Here is a 22,530-nt window from a genome sequence, read left to right on the forward strand (position 1 = left end):
ACTCCCAAACCCATTCTACGAGACCACCATTAACCTGATACCAAAACCAGACAAGGATGTCACAAAGAAAGAAAACTACAGGCCAATATCACTGATGAACATAGATGCAAAAATCCTCAACAAAATAGTAGCAAACAGAATCCAACAGCACATTAAAGGATCATACACCATGATCAAGTGGGGTTTATTCCAGGAATGCAAGCATTCTTCAATATACGCAAATCAATCAACGTGATACACCATATTAACAAATTGAAAGAGAAAAACCATATGATCATCTGAATAGATGCAGAGAAACCTTTTGACAAAATTCAACACCCATTTATGATAAAAACCCTGCAGAAAGTTGGCATAGAGAGACTTTCCTCAACAAAATAAAGGCCATATATGAAAAACCCACAGCCAACATCGTCCTCAATGGTGAAAAACTGAAAGCATTTCCACTAAGATCAGGAACAAGACAAGGTTGCCCACTCTCACCACTCTTATTCAACATAGTTTTGGAAGTTTTAACCACAGCAATCAGAGAAGAAATGGAAATAAAAGGAATCCAAATTGGAAAAGAAGAAGTAAAGCTGTCACTGTTTGCAGATGACATGATACTATACATAGAGAATCCTAAAGATGCTACCAGAAAACTCCTAGAGCTAATCAATGAATTTGGTAAAGTAGCAGGATACAAAATTAATGCACAGAAATCTCTGGCATTCCTATATACTAATGATGAAAATCTGAAAGTGAAATCAAGAAAACACTCCCATTTACCACTGCAACAAAAAGAATAAAATATCTGGGAATAAACCTACCTAAGGACACAAAAGACCTATATGCAGAAAATTATAAGACACTGGTGACAGAAATTAAAGATGATACAAATAGATGGAGAGATGTATCATGTTCTTGGATTGGAAGAATCAACATTGTGAAAATGACTCTGCTACCCAAAGCAATCTACAGATTCAGTGCAATCCCTATCAAACTACCACTGGCATTTTTCACAGAACTAGAACAAAAACTTTCACAATTTGTATGGAAACACAAAAGACCCCGAATAGCCAAAGCAATCTTGAGAACGAAAAACGGAGCTGGAGGAATCAGGCTCCCTGACTTCAGACAATACTACAAAGCTACAGTAATCAGGACAGTATTGTACTGGCACAAAAACAGAAAGATAGATCAATGGAACAGGATAGAAAGCCCAGAGAAAAACCCACGCACATATGGTCACCTTATCTTTGTTAAAGGTGGCAGGAATGTACACTGTAGAAAGGACAGCCTCTTCAATAAGTGGTGCTGGGAAAACTGGACAGGTACATGTAAAAGTATGAGATTAGGTCACTCTCTAACACCATACACAAAAATAACCTCAAAATGGATTAAAGACCTAAATGTAAGGCCAGAAACTATCAAACTCAGAGGAAAACATAGGCAGAACACTCTATGACATAAATCACAGCAAGGTCCTTTTTGACCCACCTCCTAGAGAAATGCAAATAAAAACAAAAATAAACAAATGGGACCTAATGAAACTTCAAAGCTTTTGCACAGCAAAGGAAAACATAAACAAGATCAAAAGACAACCCTCAGAATGGGAGAAAATATTTTCAAATGAAGCAACTGATAAAGTATTAATCTCCAAAATATATAAGCAGCTCATGCAGCTCAATAACAAAAAACCAAACAACCCAATCCAAAAATGGACAGAAGACCTAAATAGACATTTCTCCAAAGAAGATATACAGACTGCCAACAAACATGAAAGAATGCTCAACATCTTTAATCATTAGAGAAATGCAAATCAAAACTACAATGAGATATCATCTCACACCAGTCAGAATGGCCATCATCAAAAAATCTAGAAACAATAAATGCTGTAGAGGGTGTGGAGAAAAGGTAACCCTCTTGCACTGCTGGTGGGAATGTGAATTGATACAGCCAAGTATGGAGGTTTCTTAAAAAACTACAAATACAACTACCATATGACCCAGCAATCCCACTACTGGGCATATAACCTGAAAAAACCATAATTCAAAAAGAGTCATGTACCAAAATGTTCATTGCAGCTCTATTTACAATAGCCCGGAGATGGAAACAACCTAAGTGTCCATCATCAGATGAATGGATAAAGGTGATGTGGCACATATATACAATGGAATATTACTCAGCCATAAAAAGAAATGAAATTGAGCTATTTGTAATGAGGTGGATAGACCTAGTGTCTGTCATACAGAGTGGAGTACGTCAGAAAGAGAAAGACAAATACCATATGCTAACACATATATATGGAATTTTAGGAAAAAAAATGTCATGAAGAACCTAGGAGTAAGACATTAATAACGACACAGAGCTACTAGAGAATGGACTTCAGGATATGGGGAGGGGGAAGGGTAAGCTGTGACAAAGTGAGAGAGAGGCATGGACATATATACACTACCAAACGTAAGGTAGATAGCTAGTGGGAAGCAGCTGCATAGCACAGGGAGATCAGCTCGGTGCTTTGTGACCGCCTGAAGGGGTGGGATAGGGAGTGTGGGAGAGAGGGAGACGTAAGAGGGAAGAGATATGGGAACATATGTTTATGTATAACTGATTCACTTTGTTATGGAGCAGAAACTAACACACCATTGTAAAGCAATTATACTCCAATAAAGATGTAAAAAAAAAAAAAAAAAAAAAAACCCTGTTTAAAAAAAATGAAGTAGTGACTAAAAGGAAGGAAATAATGAAAATAGACAAAAATCAATATAATAGAAACACAATAAAGAAAATATAGTCAAAAGTTTAGTGTTTTTAAAGATTGATAATATTAATAAGGGACTTCCCTGTTGCTCCTGTGGATAAGACTCTGCACTCCCAATGCACGGGGCCTGGGTTCGATCCCTGGTCAGGGAACTAGATCCCACATGCATGCCGCAACTAGAGCTTCCATGCCAAAACTAAGAGTTCGCATGCCGCAACTAAAAAGATTCCGCATGCCACAACTAAAGATCTCATATGCCACAACTAAGACCTGGCGCAGCCAAAATAAATAAATTAATTAATTTTAAAAAAATAAGCTACAAGAATATATTTTGAAAAAATAAAATTAATAAACCCCAAGCAAGAAAAAAATAGAGAAAATATTTACCAATATTGTAAATGAAAGAAGGGATATCATTGCTGATTCCTCAAATACTAAAAGCATATGGTAATGTCACAAGCAACTTTAGGTTAATAAATTTGACAACTTAAATGAAATGCAAAAGTTTCTTGAAAAACACAACTTTTCAAAATGTAAAAGGAAAGTAATAGAAATCTAAATATTCCTATATTTATTAGTTGAATACATTATCAAGAGAAAAAAACTATTGTGAAGAAAGCTCAGAAAACTGGGAATAAAACATAAATTCCTCAATCTGATAAAGAATATCTATGAAATACCTACATTGAAGTCATTTTTTACAGTGAAATATTAAATGCTCCTCCTTTAAGAATGGAGACAAGTCAAGGATATCTATTCTCACCACTCTTATTTAACATTGTCCTGAGAGTTCTATCCAGTTCAATAAGGCAAAGAAAAGAAGTAAAATCATAAAAATTGAAAAGGAATAAGTAAAATTGCCTTTATTCATAAACAATATGATTGTTTCCTTAGAGAAATCTAAGTAATCTGCAAAAAAAAATTAGTAAGATCACAGGATACAAGGTATCCTTATTATACAAAAATAAATAGTATTTCTCAACTGAAAAATAATTTTCTAAAAAATCCATTTGTAATAACATCAAAAAAATAAAGGAGTAAATTTAACAAAAGACATGCAAAAGCACTGAAAACTAAGAACATTGCTGAGAGAAATTAATGAAATTTTAAATAAACGGAGAGATATGAAACAGCCATTGATTGGAGGATTCATATTGTTAATATGTCAATTCTCTATAAATTTCTCTACAGAATTGATGCAATACAAATCAGAATCTCAACAGGAACTTTTATAGAAATTAACAAGTTGATCCTAAAACATATATAAAGGACCTAGAATAACCAAAACAATCTTGAATGAGAACAAATTTGGAGGACTCTCAGTAACTGATTTCAAAACTTATCATAAAACATACAGCAAGGGCTTTCCTGGTGGTGCAGTGGTTGGGAGTCCACCTGCCGATGCAGGGGACACGGGTTCGTGCCCCCGTCCGGGAGGATCCCGCGTGCCACAGAGCGGCTGGGCCCGTGAGCCACAACTACTGGGTCCACGCACCACAACTACAGGAGCCCGTGCACCTGGAGCCCGTGCTCCACAACGGGAGAGGCCACCGCAATGAGAAGCCCGCACACCCGCAACGAGGAGTGGCCCCCATTCGCCGCAACTAGGGAAAGCCCGCGCGCAGCACCGAAGACCCAACTCAGCCAAAAATAAATAAATACATACATTAAAAAAAAATACAGCAAAAAAAACAATGTGATACTTGCATAAGGATAAACAAATAGATCTACAGAAAAGACTAGAGAATCCAGAAGGTATATATTTGATTTGTTTAGTTTTCAATAAAGTACCAAGGCAATTCAATAGGGAAATGAAATCCTTCCATAAAGAGTGCTGGAAAGCTGGATAAACATATAGACAGAAAAAAACAGAATTTTGGTCTCTACCTCAAGACAAACATTTTTCTACACAAAAATTAATACATGTTTTATCATAGCCTAAACATAAAAATTAAAACTATAAACCTTTTAGAAGAAACATAGGATAATATCTTCAAGACAAAGATTTACTAGGGAGAACCCAAAAAGTATGTACCTTAATAAAAAATACTGATTAATTGGACTTCATTAAAATTAAAAATTTCTGTTCTTAAAAAGACTCCACTGTAAAGCAATTATACTCCAATAAAGATGTTAAAAAAATTAAATAAATAAAATAAAAAATATACAAAAGAAAAAAAAAACCACTAAGAAAATGAAAAAGCAAGTCATAGACTGAGAGAAAATATTTACTATATATATTAAATGACTTATATCCAGGTTAAAGAACTCCCAATAATCAATAATAAGAAGAAAAACAATCCAATTTTAAAATGAGCAAAGACCTGAACAGATGCTTCACAAAAGAAGATATGTGAATGGCAAATAGATGCTTGAAAAGGTGCCTAACATCCTTAATCAACAGGGACATTCAAATCAAAACAATGAGATGCCACAACATAGCACAAGAATGACTAAAATTAAGTGGTTGGCTAGAATGTAGAGAAACTGAAACATTTCACTCCCACATTGCCGATGGGAAATGAAAACTTATGTTCATAAAAAGACTTGTACAAGAATTTTATTTATAATAAAAACTGGAAGCAACCTAAATATTCATCCTTAGGAGAATCAATTAACAAACTGTGGAGTACTCATACTATGGAATACTACTTTGGTATTTCACTTCAGTAAATTAAATATCAACGATTGACACATGCAATAATCTGGGTGAATCTCCAAAACAATATGCTGAGTGAAAGAAGCCTGACACAGAAGAATATATACCATATGATTCCAGAATATGAAAGTCAAGAGCAGACAAAAAGAACCTATGGTAATAGAAATCAGGACAGTGGCTTCCAATGAGGGAGCAGATTGATAGAAGGGGACCTGAGGAACTTTGGGGGATGATGTAAATGTTTTATTGTTGAGTGAGTGTTAGTTCCATGGCTCTATACATTTATCAAAACTCAGCAAATTATATACCTAAGATCTATTTCATTATAGTGAAAATTCACTTCAATTTTACAAATAAAGTAAATAAACTAAAGAAATGAGAAAAGGACATCCAAGTCTTACAACCTAACCTGCCAATCTTACTACTGTCACCTAAAAGCCACCATAAAAGATTTTCTTTCAGTACGTTTTCTCCAGGGCAAAAAATGCAAAGTCTCTTGAAAGAGACTATTATACATCATTTGTATCTTAGTATGTACTATTTTATTTAAAGCTCTCTACATAGACCCTATAAATATATCTTCACTCTGCCCCCAGTGAGAAGGAGTGGACTTTAGGAAAGTCAAGTCCAAGAAAATTCACTGGACCATAGTATGAAGAAATGAATTTTTCCACGTGATGATGGAAGGGATTAAAGTTCTAAGTCCTTGTTTTAGTTATCTATGACTGTGTAACAAAGCACTCCAAAACTTCATGGCTTAAAACAGCAACAATTTATTATTTCTCATGATTCTGCAATCTAAGGAGAGCATAACTGGGTGGTTTTCTGTTCCATGAGGTGATGCTGGGGCTGGAATGTCCAACATGAATTCTTCACTCACTCACAGGTCTAGCACCTAAGCTGGGAGGGCTAGAATTGGAGACTGGCCTGTTGTCTCTTTCTTTCCATGTGGTCACTCAATATAATTAATCTGCCTTCCTCCTAGCATGACAGTCTTTTACACGAGGGCTGTCATACATGAGAGGGCTTCTTACACGAGAGCTAGCTTCCAAGAAAGAAGAAGCAAAAGCTACCAGTCCTTTGAAAGTCTAGGCCCAGAACTGGCACAATGTCACTTCTGCCACATTCTATTGGGCAAAGCAAGTCACAAGGCCAGCTCAGATTTAAGGAGGGGAGCCAGACACTACTTGATGTGAGGAGTGTCGTGTTTGTCCAGGGAGGGAAGGAGTTGATAGCAGTCATCCTTGGAGATGATCTGCCCCAGCACTTGCTGTAGGGGAGTGGAAAGGGCACTCTCTGAGGCTGATGCACAAGACCTCTAGAGCTGCTTCCACTTGGACAAAATGGGAGGACCAGACCAGTTCTAAACCTTAGGGAGAAAAGCTCTCCCTGCCTTGCCTGCCTTTCTTACCTGGCTTTTCCCTGGAACCATATGTCTCTACATTGAGTGGTTAGTGGGCCTGGGCCCAGAAAGTGGGAAAAAGACACATAGGGCTGCACGTGGTAAAAGAAGCCACAGGGGATTGGGACCACTTTGGGATTTGGGCCAAAACTCCTCCTAAAAAGCTTACATTTGGCATGTCCTCTGATGTCTCAGGGACCCAAGGAACGGGGACTGTGCCAGAACAGAATTCTGGTGTGTAGAGATCCTGAGTCTCAGCCGTATGCCCCTAAGACCTCCCCACGACTGGACTGCTGTGAATGAAGGTTTCTGTGGATCAGCCTCTGTTTTTCAAGGTGGGTTGAATGGGGTGAGGTGGAACGTGGCAACACCAGGTGCAGCAGAGGGCCATGGGGAGCATTCCTCTTTCTGACCCAGAGCAGAAGCTGAGTGATGGACCACCTCTAACACTGCGTTCAGGGCAGTTTCCCTAGCTCTTAACTGGGGTGATTTTGACACCCCAGGGGACCTTTGCCAATGTCTGCAGTCACAGTTGGGAGGATGCTGCTGCATCTAGTGAGCATAGGCCAGGGACAGTGCTAAATATCCCATAGTGCACAAGACAGCTCCACAACAAAAATGTATCTGGTCCAAACAGCCAGCAGTGTTGAGGTTGAGAAGCTCTACGTGATCTTCACCTTCCCCTTTTGCCCTGACATAGCTGTGAGCGGGCTACTTAGAAAAGGGGGAAAGTACCGCAAATAAAAAGCACATTTATGCGTTTAGTCAAACAGAAAGACCCATAAAGACAGCTGGGCTTCTGCTTCATCCCCTCTCTTCTGTTTCCATTTTACCATCCCTTCCATCTGGGAACATTGTTTCCCCTATGCTCTGACGAGCAGCAAATGATTGTAACAGTGCTTGATCCTTGTTTACCTCCATTTCCCCTACCCCGCCTCCCCCGCCACCCGCACATTTTTTCCTCCCCAGTTAAAAGATCTGGTTCCCTGTGAAAACCGCAAGTGAGGCCAGGGCTGCATTAGTGATTGATTTTCACCCCTCCCAGCAAGCTGTGCTCTTTGACTTTGAGTGGGGGCTTTTCAGACAGATAGGCCGCAGTGTCCTTCCAGCACCATTTTGGGCAGCAAGGATCTTTGGTGGGCGATTTCTTTTTTCTTCTATTGCTCTGCTATTAGCACAGTAATAACGATCATAACATTTCCATCCTTTCAGAACTCTTACAGCAGATGACATCCGTGAAAGGGACTTGAGCTTCTGCCCATGACGTCTTTGTCATTTTGTTGAGCTCTGGGACAGCAGCAGCCCCACTGCTCATTAACACGCCGCTGGTAATGAGGTTTCACTGACACTTCTGGGAGCTTGATTTGTCAGAGGGCAGCAAACCTTGGCCTGGAGGACATGAGCCGAGCCCTGTCCTTTCCCTGATGTGACAATACTGGCATTTTCCTGGCTGAGGGGGCATATTGCTCTCTCCCCAAGACTGCACTGAATTCTCATCACTTGTGTGAATTATTCCAAATCATGCCCAGCCCTGGTGAAATAAGTTAGGCTACATTCATTTTTCAGAGTATTACACAGACATTAAATAAGATAAAGTGTATCTTTACTAGTAAGGTGTAAAATAACCAAGATATATGAAGTTCCACAAAAGATTTCATAACACCCTGCATAAATGATCTTGCTTATAAACATCCCCTATCATTAATATATTAATGTAGGCATATAGAACATCTGGAGGTATATCATAAAAACTGTTGATAGTGATGATCCTAGGACTGGAAAGGAGGTGGGGGAAGTGGTAGGGAAGTGTCCCTTTCTATGTCTGTATTGGACGTGTGTCAACTGCCCGTCCAGCATCCAGTCCACCTTCTGGTAAGCACCTCCAGCTCTCCCCTCTCCTCTTTCCTCTCCCCGCCTCTACCCTCTCCCCCACTGCCCTTATCCTCCTCACCCTCTTTCTGTCTTCTCATTTGAAAGTACCAAAAAGCCTTCTAATAATTTCACTAGTTTCACACACAAATGGTATTATAATCTAAACGTTGTTGCTATTTAGCATACAACAAAATACAACAAAAATACAAATGATGAATACTTGTGAAAGCAGAAACAAGGTGAAAACGATAGAATAGCTGAGCTAGAAGGGACCTTGATTCTAGCACAACCCCCTGGTATGGAAGATGGCACAGCCTTCAATGAAATATTTTCCTTCATGTGGTTCCGGTGGCACAGAGTAAAGTGGCAAATTGGGCAGTCATCAGTCTAACATAGAAAGGGCTCAGTTGTCAGCCTATCCAGAAGAGTCAATTAGGAACCTGGCTTTTACTCTGATGCAGAGAGCTCCAGCATGGACTGCAGCCTGTGCCCCATCAGGTTTTAGCCACAAGACCTTGAACAAGTCTTAGATCACGTCTATATAGTAAATGCGAGGTGACTGCCCATGTAAGTCTGACCTTTACTGCTCAAGGCAGGAGCCAGCAGAACCACATCCTTCTTCTCCCACTCCCAGTGCCTTGCTATGAACCACAAAACTGCATCCTTCCCAGGAGAGGTATAGACATTGGTCATCCAGGAAAAAAAAAAGAGAGAGAGAGAGAGAGAGACAACTATTGGTTTTCCTGGAAATCATCTTTTCCCCTGCATTCAGTAAGCATTTTCTGTTCCAGCAGCATTTGCATCAGTGGCCACAGCCTCCTCTTCAACGTGTGTTCGTCTCTCAGCTTCCAGGGTGCCCATGGAAGGGGCTCTCCCTTCCACCTCTCCGGCCACTCTTTCCTAGTCTTCTCCTTGGTGCCTCTTCCCCCAACCCACCCTTAAACCCTGGTGTGGTCAGAGACTCATCAAGCCCTCCTCTCTAATTGCACACCGCCTCGTCCAATGGCTTCCATTCATGTTCTTCCAAGATGGCTCTTCTGCACGTGACTTATTGTATCCAATAAGTGGTGTCCCTAAAAAGCTTGGTGTGGTGGGGAGAGCACCGGGCTGGGACACAGAAGACCTAGAAGAGAGCCCATTTTCCCTGATATCCGGCTATGTGACACTGGGAACAGCCCACTCCCCTCTCTGTGTATCCAAGTCATCACCTGTAAGATCACATTACTTCACAGGTCTGCCTGAGGACTACAGTGACAACATATGGGTGGATTATATGTAAATCGAAAGGGTTGGGACCTGTGAGGGCTGATTATGCCTGGTGCCAGGTGGTGGGCCAGGGGTCTCTTGATGAGGGAGGTCAGTAAAGAACCTCTCCTGGGCAGTGGGCAGTCTGTGAACCAAATGTTAAAATGACAGTCACCACTGATGGGCTATCCATCCCCCTCCTCAAAATGATTCCAAAAATATTTTGAAACAAATAATTTTGGGAGAGAAAATATTTATGCAGAGAAAATATCTTTTAAAGTCCTACTGAAGCCAATGTTCCAAAAATATTTCTGGTGAAAATAAAATGCCTTCTGGGAGCATTGCAGGTGAGTTGAAACTTGGACTTAGAACATCTGTGCTGGAAGGTACTTAAAGGAACCTTGTGAGCTGCAGAACTCTGATGTGAAAAAGAATCTTACAAAAAAACCCATGATATAAAATGGATAATCATGGGAATTAGAAGGATACCAGGTCCCTCATCCCCTCCTGCTTGCCATTTCCTTTCAGTCCCCGGGGGTTTCTGGGGAATTCGTTGCTTAGGCAAACATGGCTTACAAACCATTACTCTACTCTATCTTCCCCTTTGTTGGATAAGGAAACTGAGACAAAGGAAAAAAATAGTGTCTAGAACAAAATCAAAGAGTGGGTTCATGATAGAACAGCCTGCATCCTGGGGCTGACGAGCCACACAGTCACCCTGGCTGGGGATGACTATAGGACCTCTAGCATGGCAGCCACCTGTTGATTTCGGGCAGCAGTGATGCCCATCTGTGACCCCAAAAGTTGGTCAGTCTTCCTGTGACAGTGTTTGTTTCAATGGTCAAGAACACTCAGGAGGCCCCTGATAAGGATGGTAGAAGCCCAGGTTTTTTACTCACAAGCAACAGAAAGAGACCCTAGAGATTTACATGAAGGATATGGGCTAGTTCAAAAAACAGGAACCAAAGGGCCCACAGCCTGGTCAGGATACCAGAGCTGTAATGAATGACCTCCAACTGCTTCTTCTCTCCTTCAATCATTCTACTCAAATCCAAAGTTCTCAGGTCATGAGTTCATCACTATGTGGCCAGGAAACCTTGACTAACAGAAAATCAAAGAGAAAACCAGATGCTGGTACCAAAAGCCAGGGGAACTGAAGCTGGATGGATGAAAAATCTTGCAACTATCCACTACGCGTATCTTCTTCTTTTTCACGACCCTCACAGCAGATTGTGTGTGATAGAAGCACAGATCCGGTAAGTTGAAACCCAAGTCTAGGGGGAAGTGACTTGCCCAATGACAGGAAGGGCTGACATAACAGCCTGGGTCTAAGGACCCCTGCACCTGCATCACTTAGATCACACTGCAGGACTACTTTATCAATCAAGTCTGTGCTCGGCACCAGCCGCCTAAGGTCACTGAAGCTTCCCGCTCCTCTCCAGGGCTAGTCCTGCAGCCTCTTCTCTTCCTGGTGGCTAAAACCCCTCGATAAACCATTCCTCCATTAACAACAGCAAGTGCAAGGCACTGAGCACTTCCACATATGTGTCTCTGGTGTGATGCAGGCAGGGCAGGGGAAATACTCCTCCTGTTACAGAGGAAGAAACAGGGTGTGTTAGTTTCCTTTTGCTGCTGTAACAAATTGCCACGAATATAATGGTTTAAAACAACACAAATTTATTATCTTACAATTCTAGAGGTCAGAAATCTGTAATTGGGTCTTTAATGGGCTAAAATCAAGGTGTTGTCAGGGACAGTTCTTTCTGGAGGCTCTAGGGAAAAATCCACTTTCTGCCTTTACCACCCTCTAGAGGTCACCTGCACTCCTCAGCTCATGGCCCCTCCTTGCATCATCAAAGGCAGAGGGAAAGTGTCTTCAAATCTCACTCTGCCTCCATGTCACACCACCTTCCCTCTGACTTTGACCCTCTTGTCTCTTCTTACAAAGACTTGTGATTATATCATGCCCACCTGGATAATCCAGGACAATCTCCCCATCTCAAGATCCTTAACTTAATCACAGTTACAAAATCCTTTTTGCCATGTACTGTAACATATTCACAGGTTCACAGGAATTAGGCTGTGGCCATCTTTGGGAGGCTTTTATTCTGCTAACCACAGAGGGAAAAAACTAATATTTATTAAGTAGATACTATATGCAAGGCACTGGGCCAGATGCTTTACACAGACAGCCACAGACCCCACCAGATGAGCCACTATTATTCTCATTTTAGAAAATGAGAAACCTGAGACCTGTGTGGTTTAAATGACAAAGTCAGACCACTAACAAGTGACAGATCTGAATTCATATCTGAGACTGAAGTTGATGTCCTCTGCTTTGCTCCTCCCATGTAAGCAGTTGGCTATGACTAATTCCAAAGGACTCTAATAAACTGTGAAACTTTGAAGACATGACTACACAAAGAGTAACAGTGAATAACATTTGCTGACCCCTTGCCAATGCCTTTCCGGGTGCTTCTCCTGTATTAACCCAGTTGATCCACTCGGTACAGCAGTTTCCTATCCTCATTTGGCAGGTAAGGAAACTGAGGTACAGAGCGTAGTCACTTGTCCAAGGTCCCAGAGCATGTAAGTGACAGAGCCAGAATGCAAACCCACCAGTCTGGGCTCTAGAGCCTGCTAGCTTGGTCACCCACTACCCCCCAAATCCTGCAAACCACGGTAGACAGTGTCAGAGTTTGACAAGCCTCGAGCCACGACTTGGCTGCCCCTTGACCTGGAACTGACCCTAACACGTCAGCAGCCCTGAGGACGCCTGCTGCTCCTGGAGATGGCCGCCACTTCACACTCGCTCGCTTGTGCACCACTGCGAGTAAACCCAAATGAGTCGTGTCAGAAAAATTACAAGTGCATCTTTGAGGACATGGCCCGAGACCCTTTCTCCTAATTGAGGACCTGGAGCCAAATGCCCCTGGGGATTCCCTGGTGGTGCAGTGGTTGAGAGTCCGCCTGCCGATGCAGGGGACACGGGTTCGTGCCCCGGTCCGGGTGGATCCCACGTGCCGCAGAGCGGCTGGGCCCGTGAGCCATGGCCGCTGAGCCTGCGCGTCCGGAGCCTGTGCTCCGCAACGGGAGAGGCCACAGCAGTGAGAGGCCCGTGTACAGCAAAAACAAAAACAAACAAATGCCCCAGAAGTGGGTTCCTGGTGAAATGCACTCACAGCCTCTCTGCTGCCGAGACGATGCCAGTTCTGTTCTTATTGATTTCCACTTCACGCAGAAGCCTCTTAAATTGAATGACTTGCTAGGAAATCGGGCGTGGGGCAGGGGGACTGTCCTTTGTTTGTCTCTAGCACTTCGAAGGTGTGCCCTTCCTTCCAATGGCCCAGAGGCCAAATGTTGTCCTGAAAGCATTACCTCAGCTCGCTACCTTTGCCTCTGTCAACCTTAAGGCAATTCTTCACCTGCATTTGATACCGTTGTTTCCTACCAGATGCATGATCTGTTGATGCAGGGAGCAAATGCCACGGCTGCTGCACTCCTTTCCTCGGCTCTTGGCTCTCTCTACTCCAGGCCAACCTGAGGGACAAAGGGATTTGTGGTTCCAAAGACAGGGATCCAAATGGAGGAGAAGGCAGGGCAAACCGAGGGTCAGCATTGCCTGGAGTGAGGACCTGAGCACCCGGCCTGCTCCACAGCATCGTGAGGGCTCAGCTCAAATGAAACTCACTCAGAAGGTCTTTCCTAGACTTGCTACTCAAAAAAAAGTCACCTCTCTGTGACCTTAGAGTAGGCAAAAACATTTAAACAACTGGGGTGCAAAAAACTCTAACTGTAAAGACAAATTTGATAAGTTGGTCTGAATTAAAAATATGAACTTCTGTTAATCAAAGGAGACCATTAGGAGAGCAAAAAGGCAGGCCTCAGAGTGGAGTCATGTGTTCACAATACATATAGCAAACAGAGGCCCCACGGCCTAAAGTATAAACTGCAGATGGCAAGATCCTCCCCACTCACCTCAAATTCCTCAATGAATATGGATGTATTTGGAAACTACAAAGTCTTCATCAATATAAAGAATGGCATGCGTGGGTCTTACTGGTGGGTTAATGCAACAGCACCAGATAGAGCTGAGGCTGTCTGAACTAAGTCGGGTCTCTCCCCTACACCCCTCACAGCCAGGGATAATCTTTATCACATCAAATCCAATCATGTCGCCCTCCTGCCTAAAGCCCCGAACTTATGAGATGCCATCCAGGTCCTTAGCATGTCCTTCAAGGCCCTTCACCACCAGGCCCTGCTGCCATCTCTCCACCGTCATTCTCACCATGGCCCCATCAACGCTGAGTTCCAGCCACCAGAGAGCTTGTGGTGCCCTCAGCATGCCATACCCCTAACATCCCCAGGCTTTCACCTGCTCTTTGCTCTGCTCAGAATGTTCTCCCTTCCCTTGCTGCCCTAGCGAGCTCCCACACTCAGTCTAACACTACAGGGCTCCACCTGCTGGTTCCCTGCCTCCTCCTGCCTCCCATGGGGTCCTGGGAGCTGCAGTCCCAGTGTCCCATAATCTTCTCACCATGAGGATAGAGTGACTGGTCCCAGAGTGGACTTGAGACACAAGTACTGCCCTGGATTAATACAAAAACATCTGGAAAGAGCAGTCCCTTTCCCTACAGCGTTGCCAAACTGGGAAGGTGTGAGCTGAGTGCTAAAAGCAGCTGTCTTTGATGACACACAGGGAAGCCAGTCTATATATGAAGCCAGCACAGGGGAGAGTGGAGGCAAGAGTCAGACAGGGAGGCAGAGCGAGCCAGAGGGCCCCGGAAGAGTGCTTGGCTCCAGCCCCCAGGAGGTTGCCCAGTTCTGTGTGGCTGGTAATCCCCTTCTTTTCCTTAAACCAGATTGAATTGGGGTTCTGGCTGGCTAACCACAGTATATCATCCTCCCTAGTCCTTTCCCCTGGGAGGAAACTTACTTCATTGGACTTAAATATATGAATCACTTTCTCTTCCTTACCCGCTCTCTGTCCAGAGCTGCCCTAAGATGGTGGGTCTCAATCCTGGCCACACATTAAAATCATCTTCTAAAAACACCTTCTAAAAAATATCAATGTCCAGCCCCCTTCCCAGACCAATTAAGTCATAATTGCTGGGGGTGGGACCTGGACATCAGTATTTTTTAAGTCCCCTGGGAGATTTTAATGGGCAGCCAAGTTGAGAGCTGCACAGCCTGAGGAGCAAACACCAGACAGAAGGACAGCCTCATCCCTTGGTCTCCAGTGATGGATGAAAAGAATGTGAAGTCACCATAAAAAGAAAATAAAGGAAGACTGGTGGGGAAACTCCAGGCAATATTGTCTGTAAGGGGATTCTTAGAATAGTCACAGAAGACAGGCATGAACTAACATGGCAAGGCAATGCAGCATAGCCCCAAACCCTGGCTTTGGCAGCAGACAGACATAGGTCCAAGTTGAAGCTCTCCACTTAATAGAGCAGTGACCTTGAGCAAGTCGCTTCAGTTCCCTCCATTTCCCTATCTATCATCTGGGGGTAACAAAGCCAACCTCTCATATACCAACATCAGACTAGAGCCACTCCTGTGGTTTGGGGCTGGTGATGGGAGTCCGAACTCTAATTGAGCAAGCTGATGAGGAATCCACCGCTTCAAACATTATAATGGCTTTTCCCATTTCTCACATCATTTGTAATGATTCCAGAATGATCATGATTTCCTTCATCTCCTCCATTACAGGTTGTCTCCAGGCATCAGAAAAGCCCTGCCTCTATCTGCTGTCAGTCCCTCCATCCTCCCATCTTTTCTGAGGCTCTGAAGATTGCTCTGCACAGCCCACCCTAGCCAGACACAGGCCCGTTGTTCTCAGCAGCACCCTTTGCCGTTCAGAGGTTCATTTGCAGGCATTACCTGGGAGCTTTCCCTTTAAATACCCATGCACTTCTCTTCTGCGATGCCTAGAGATTTCAGCTTTATGCAGCTTTGTGCTAAAAGCTTCCTTGAAAGTAAATGAAGGAGACAGTTTCAGAGTTGGTTGAAAATAGTTTGTTCTAAAGGAGATTATATAAGCTGATATAATGTTTAGTTCTTGTGGTCTGGTAGAGAGATCTGTCTTGGTAGTTATGGGAAAAAGAGCGGTAGGTACTCAAGGATTACGAACTTGGGAACAGAGTAGAGATAAATGAGCAACTTTGCTTTGGATAGACCCAAAGTTGACACACTCAACACACACTCAACACACACACACACACACACACACACACACACACTTATCCAAGTTATACTGAAGATCATAGATGAAGGCCTGAAACAAGCCTTTTCTAAAGAAGTGTATTAGTTGTATGTAACTGCTGCAACGAATCTCAAGACTTCAATAATTTAACAAAATAAAAATGAGTATTTGTGCTCAGATAAAAGTTGAATGTGCTCCTGGTCAGGCCATTCTCCTGGCCAGCTTCCTCCACATGGTAACAAGCACCCAACCTCCTTCCACCTTGAGGTTCCGCCCTGCTCTACGCCATCCAAGCCTAGACCAAGAGCCAGTGGAAGAAGAAAGTGAGAAAGCGTGCAGGATGGTGGGAGGTTCCACATGCAGGGTCTGAAGAGGCCCACAGGCTGTTGACACCATGTACGTGCAGGAGGCTGGGCAACGAGCCTGTGCACCTGGACTTGTGACCATGTCAGTCTCTCCCGCCAGAGCCATCTGAGGTACCAACAATATTTCCTTTTTCATCTTATATCTGACTTTCACTATCATCTTCACAAACATGTTGCGCATCTGCTCTGGGCCAGGCGCATTAGGCCAAGGTATCCAGAGAAGCAGGTGTGAAGGAAAGATGGCACAGTGGTTGGGGGCTTAGGCTCTAGAGTTGGAATCCACAGGTTCAAATTCTGCTCCAATCCTTTTTAACCGAGTAGCACCTTGGGTGATCAGTTTAATCTCTCTGTGCTTCTGTGGTAAGACTCAAACAAGAGAATACAAATAGAATGTAGCCCCACCCAGAGCTCCACTGTTTCTCCTCCTCCTCCAGGGCTAACAGACCCCCAGAGGTCACTGAGGTCTTTGCATGTTTATTTCACCTTTAAAGAGGAGGAAGGGATGCTTCCTCCAAGATCCATGCCTAGAGGAAGCCAGGCCAGGCCATCCTAAGGCCAGTATGCAAAGGCCACAGTGGGGGATCTTGCGTGGACCACTTACCTGAGACCAAATTCACACGTGTAAGAGACTGATGCATTAGGAGTCTTATCACTGTTACCTCAAAAGCCAGACCCTACCCTCTTCCTTGTCACCTGGGTGCCATCCAAGCTGCACTGCCCCTGCCTTTTCTACATCTTCTCTCCACAAGGCTGGAGTAAGCAGCCCAAGAGTGTTCAGACTCACCTTAGGCTATTTCTGCTCAGACGGTGCAGCCACAGGGCAGGCTTTCTCCTTGAGGACTGAGCCAGCCTGGGAAGAAGGGGTTAGAACACTCTCTAGACTGTCAGGCACAGGAAACCCTATGGCAGGAATCTGTTTAGCAGACACAGCTCTCCCATGTCCTTCCTCTGCTCATCAAGGATCCATGCTATTAACATAAGAAAAGGATACTGTCACCCAAAGTCACAACCACATGGGTGTAGAGTGCTTTATATTTTTCAAAACATGCACACTTGTCTGGCGTCTTCATTCCTTGCAGCGAGGTGCACAAGGCAGGGAGTTTATTCACCATGTGACCGCATTTCAGTTTCCTCAACAGGGGGCAGTGACCTGCCCAAGGGCCCTGAGCAGAATTGCACATCAGGGCTTCTGACTCTTCCAACCAAAGCCAGATTTAGGGCCAGAAAGGACATTTGTATTATATGTACTACATCTTCTTTATCCACTCCTCTGTTGATGGACATTTAGGTTGATTCCATGTCTTGTCTGTTGTAAATAGTGCTACAATGAACACTGGGGTGCATGTACCATTTTGAATTATGGTTTTCTCCGGATATGTGCCCAGGAGTGAGATTGCTGGATCATATGGTAGTTCTATATTTAGTTTTTTAAGGAAACTCTATACTGTTCTCTATAGTGGCTGTACCAATTTACATTCCCACCAACAGTGTAGGAGGGTTCCCTTTCCTCCACACCCTCTCCAGCATTTATTGTTTGTGGATTTCTTTTTTTATTGGAGTATGATTGCTCTTGTTTGTAGATTTTTTGATGATGGCCATTCTGACCAGTGTGAAGTCATACCTCATTGTGGTTTTGATTCGCATTTCTCTAGTAATTAGTGATGATTCCAAAAAAAGAAGAAAGGACATTTGGACTCAACACGGGCTACTTCACTGACCAAATTCCTTCTAGCCCTTATAGCCTGTTCCACTGTCAACATATCTGTCCTCTGGGATCATGTACTTTTTGAAGGATGAGTGATAAAAGGGGTTACCAATGTGCCATTAGATACAAGCGGAGAGGTCAGTGCCAGAAAGCAAAGGATGAGGCACTGGACTCAAAGAAAATCGGGCCAAAGAGGGATAGACATTGAACCTACCATCCTACCCTCCACCCTACGCCAACTGGACAATGAGAAAATTGAATTAAAAAGTCCCTGAGGTCCCAACTCCAGACACACTTTGATCCTTTAACTGCACTTGATGCCAGGGACACAGGACACAGAGGAATGAGGCAGGCCCCATCCCTGCCCTCATGGGACTTGCAGTCTAACAATTATTTTGTGTTCCCTTTAAACCTCTATCATCAAATTTCCCACAAAATCAAAGTATCATAAGCTACAAGGTCTTAAGTGGAAATTTATTCCTAACAGAGCCTGGAAATTCTAATATTATCATCCAATCAGGCAGGAGCAATGAGGCTATGAACAGATAAAGGTAAGGCTTGTGAGAGGTAAGCAAAGAGAGGACTTAGCACTTTTCTAGGAAAAAAAAATAGTCAGGTACCAGGACGCTTTTAGATACAAAAGAGAGAAAAATCTAACCGAAGATGGACACTGTTGCTTTACATAACTGAGAAATTGGCCTCATAGAGCCCTGACTACATTTCAGGACATGGGCCCCTGCCCCACACATCCACTTTCCTCCATGTTTGCTCTGCTCTCAAGCTGGCTCTCCTCGGTGGCAGCAGCAACTCCAGAGCACCCAACAGTTACTGTTCAAGGACAGTTAGTTTTGTTGTTTTGTTTTTCATTTTTAAAAAAAGATGTAAGGTCATAAATAGGTCATTGTCACAACACATTTCAGAAATAAAAAAAAAAACATTTTCCCTTTTTAGGGAAAAGATTCCTGTTTTAAAATCAATTCCCTCATCATTGAAAGGACTAGTTTAAAATTATCCAGTCTCCTAAGGCATGATATTTATTTAAATCAGAATGCCAATATCACCTAATTTCATCACGCTGTAACAGGAATAAGAGGCAAGGTATTAGCACTAGGAAAAACAGCAAATTTTATGGACAAAACCATTAGTCATTGAAGAAAAAGGAAAACGGGTCTTTTTCCCAGAATTCCAGGCAAAAGCCTCTCAGCATCTCATGGTTGTGACTGTCATGTTCCCATTCCTGAACCAATCACAGTGGCCAGAGGAACAGGGTTGACGTTGACTCAGGCCTACATCCCAATCACCAGGTGAGGGCACATGTTCCAAATGTGGGGAAATGCTGGTCCCCCAAGGCCCCCTGGAGGTGTGTGAGCAGAGGGCACATGTCAGATTTGCGGTGTTACACACGAGGGGCAGGATCTGGACCATTCGGATCTGTCATCCTCTGAATCCAGACACTCTCTAAAAGCCTTGACATGTACCCAAAACTTTCCAGAGATTGTTGTAAGGAATAAATTACACTTGCAGAGCACAAATTTCCAAAAGGGCATCCACGGGAGGTTGGCAGCATCTCCTTCTATTCATTGCCAGAGCAAGAACCTCATTTCATCTTCCATCAGAATAGAAGGGCTGCAGGCCACCACCTCCCCTCCTACAACTTTGTTTATCAAACACATAATAGAGCCATCTCTAAAACGGTCACAAAAGGGCTTCCCTGGTAGCGCAGTGGTTGAGAGTCCGCCTGCCGATGCAGGGGACATGGGTTCGTGCTCCGGTCCAGGAGGATCCCACATGCCATGGAGCGGCTGGGCCCGTGAGCCATGGCCGCTGAGCCTGCACGTCCGGAGTCTGTGCTCCACAATGGGAGAGGCCACAACAGTGAGAGGCCCGTGTACAGCAAAAAAATAAAAATAAAAAAGTTCACAAAAAAACCAATAAACATCCAAGAAAATAATAATTAGATATCTGAGCACTGGGCTGAGTCTAAATGACTTATGTGGGTCTCATTCGCATCTCACAAAACGAAGTTAACTGTCTCAAAGAAAAAGAAGAAATGGTCTGAGGCATCTTTGTTCTTCTGACAGCGGCAACATGATGAGCAAGTAATGAAATGATTTAATTCAAATCGCACCTGCTCTCAGAATTCCCTCTCCTTCTGTGCAAAAACAGATTACATTGACTTGTTTTTTTTGTAAATCAATGCACTGGCTGTAATGATGTTATGAAATAATTATTAATGCTGGTGATCGTTGGAAGCCTGACTTCCAGGCTTGGTGGAGTTGGGGAATTTCCTCCTATCAAGAAAGGCAGCTCTTTGCAAGGACCTCAAACCCACTGCAAGGATCCAAATAAATTGTTAAGAAAGCACTGAAAGGGTGGATCTCACTAACTTCCTTTTCATTGGGGGAAGATTCTGGGGAGAGCTGGTAAAATAGGTGAGATGATCCCCATCCAGGAGACCCCCAACTGACACACCTTATTATGCAAGTTTCTTTGAAACTGAGAATAAGCAATCTCTCTCAATAATCCCTTAAGTTACATCTCTGCAAAGCCCTTCAGCAATATATAAAGTGATTTCTCCATTTGTTTTGAAAACTGGGTCCAGGCAAGATAAAACAATATTTTATCCAGACTCAGTGCCTTATAACACAAATTCCAGATTGAATGCCAAGTCAATTTATTCTAAAATGAATGGTTCCTTGATCTATTTCTTTTTTTTTTTTTTTTTTTTTTGCGGTACACAGACCTGTCACCGCTGCGGCCTCTCCCGCTGCGGAGCACAGGCTCCGGACGCGCAGGCCCAGCGGCCGTGGCTCACAGGCCCAGCCGCTCCGCGGCACGCAGGATCCTCCCGGACCGGGGCACGAACACGCACCCCCTGCATCGGCAGGCGGACTCCCAACCACTGCGCCACCAGGGAAGCCTGATATATTTCTTTTTATCACTATTTAAAATAATATTTGGGACCACCCTGATGAGTGAGGAAAAGGAGACGTAATAAGTACTAGGCTACCCCTCACAGGTACACGTTAGGTACATAGATGTTCAACCACTTTGCTGGGAGTACCATCTGGAACAACCTCTTTTGCGGGCTATTTGGCAAACACCAAAAATTTTAATGTATTTCTCCTTTGATCTGGTAGTTACATTTCAATAAAATTATATCCCAAATATTCTTGTACATATTCAAAAAAAAAAAGCCTGTACAAGGACATTTATTGTAACATCAATGCCTACAGTAGCAAAGGACTGGAAGCATCCTAAATACCTATTATTAGGGGAGGTGTTAAATAAATCATGGTGCCTCCAAACAATAACATATCTTGCAGCCATTAAAAACAGTGAGCCTGCTTTACATGCATGGATTTAGAACAAACTGCAAGATGTGCAATTAAATAAAAAGGCAAAGTAAAGAGCTGTATGTAGGATGCTGTCATTTGTCAGGGAAGGGAAGGAAAGGAGGAGGGACTCATCTGTTTGTAAACAGATGAGACAACCGCTGGAAAGATTCACAACGAAACACTTCCACTGGCTCCCTTTGGAGACACTAGAGAAACTGGGGACTTCATGGAGGAAGACTTGCTTTTCACTCTATACTCTAATCAAACAGGTAAAATAAACAGAAGAATTACTATCTATTGGTATTGACAAAATACCAATACAGGTTCTCTACAGAGAATTAACAAAATACAGATAAACAAAAGAAAAGAAAAATTGGTCAAAGATAAACCTTTCATATCCTTCCAGGAATTATTTCAACAATTCCAGCAATTGTTTCATAATCTTCCAGACCTATTTCTATACATATTTTAAGAAAAAGTGGATTGTGTTAGTAATAACATATATCAAACAACTTTAAATATTAATAAATATTCATCTATAGCATCATTTTTAAACTAATAAACTTTACTTTTTAGAGAGGTTTAGGTTCACAGCAAAATTGTGAGGGAAGTACAAAGAATTCCCATATATCCCCTGTCCTCACACGTACACAATCTCCCCCACTATTGACAGCTGCACCAGAGTGGAATATTTGTCCCAATTGATGAACCTGCAATGACACATCATTATCAGTCAAAGACCATAGTGTACCTCAGTGTTCACTCTTGATGTTGTGCATTCTATGGGTTTGGACAAACGTATAGTGACATGTATCCACTATTATAGTACTATACAGAATAGTTTCACTGCCCTAAGATCCTCTGTGTTCTGCCTATTCATCTCTCTTTCCCCGCTAACCCCAGGCAACCACTAATATTTTTACTGACTCTACAGTTTTGCCTTTTCCTGAATGTCATACAGTTGGAACCATAGAGTCTGTAGCCTTTTCAGACTGGCTT

The sequence above is a fragment of the Globicephala melas genome, chromosome 19 (genome assembly GCF_963455315.2).
Source record: "Globicephala melas chromosome 19, mGloMel1.2, whole genome shotgun sequence".
Lineage (NCBI taxonomy): Eukaryota > Metazoa > Chordata > Mammalia > Artiodactyla > Delphinidae > Globicephala > Globicephala melas.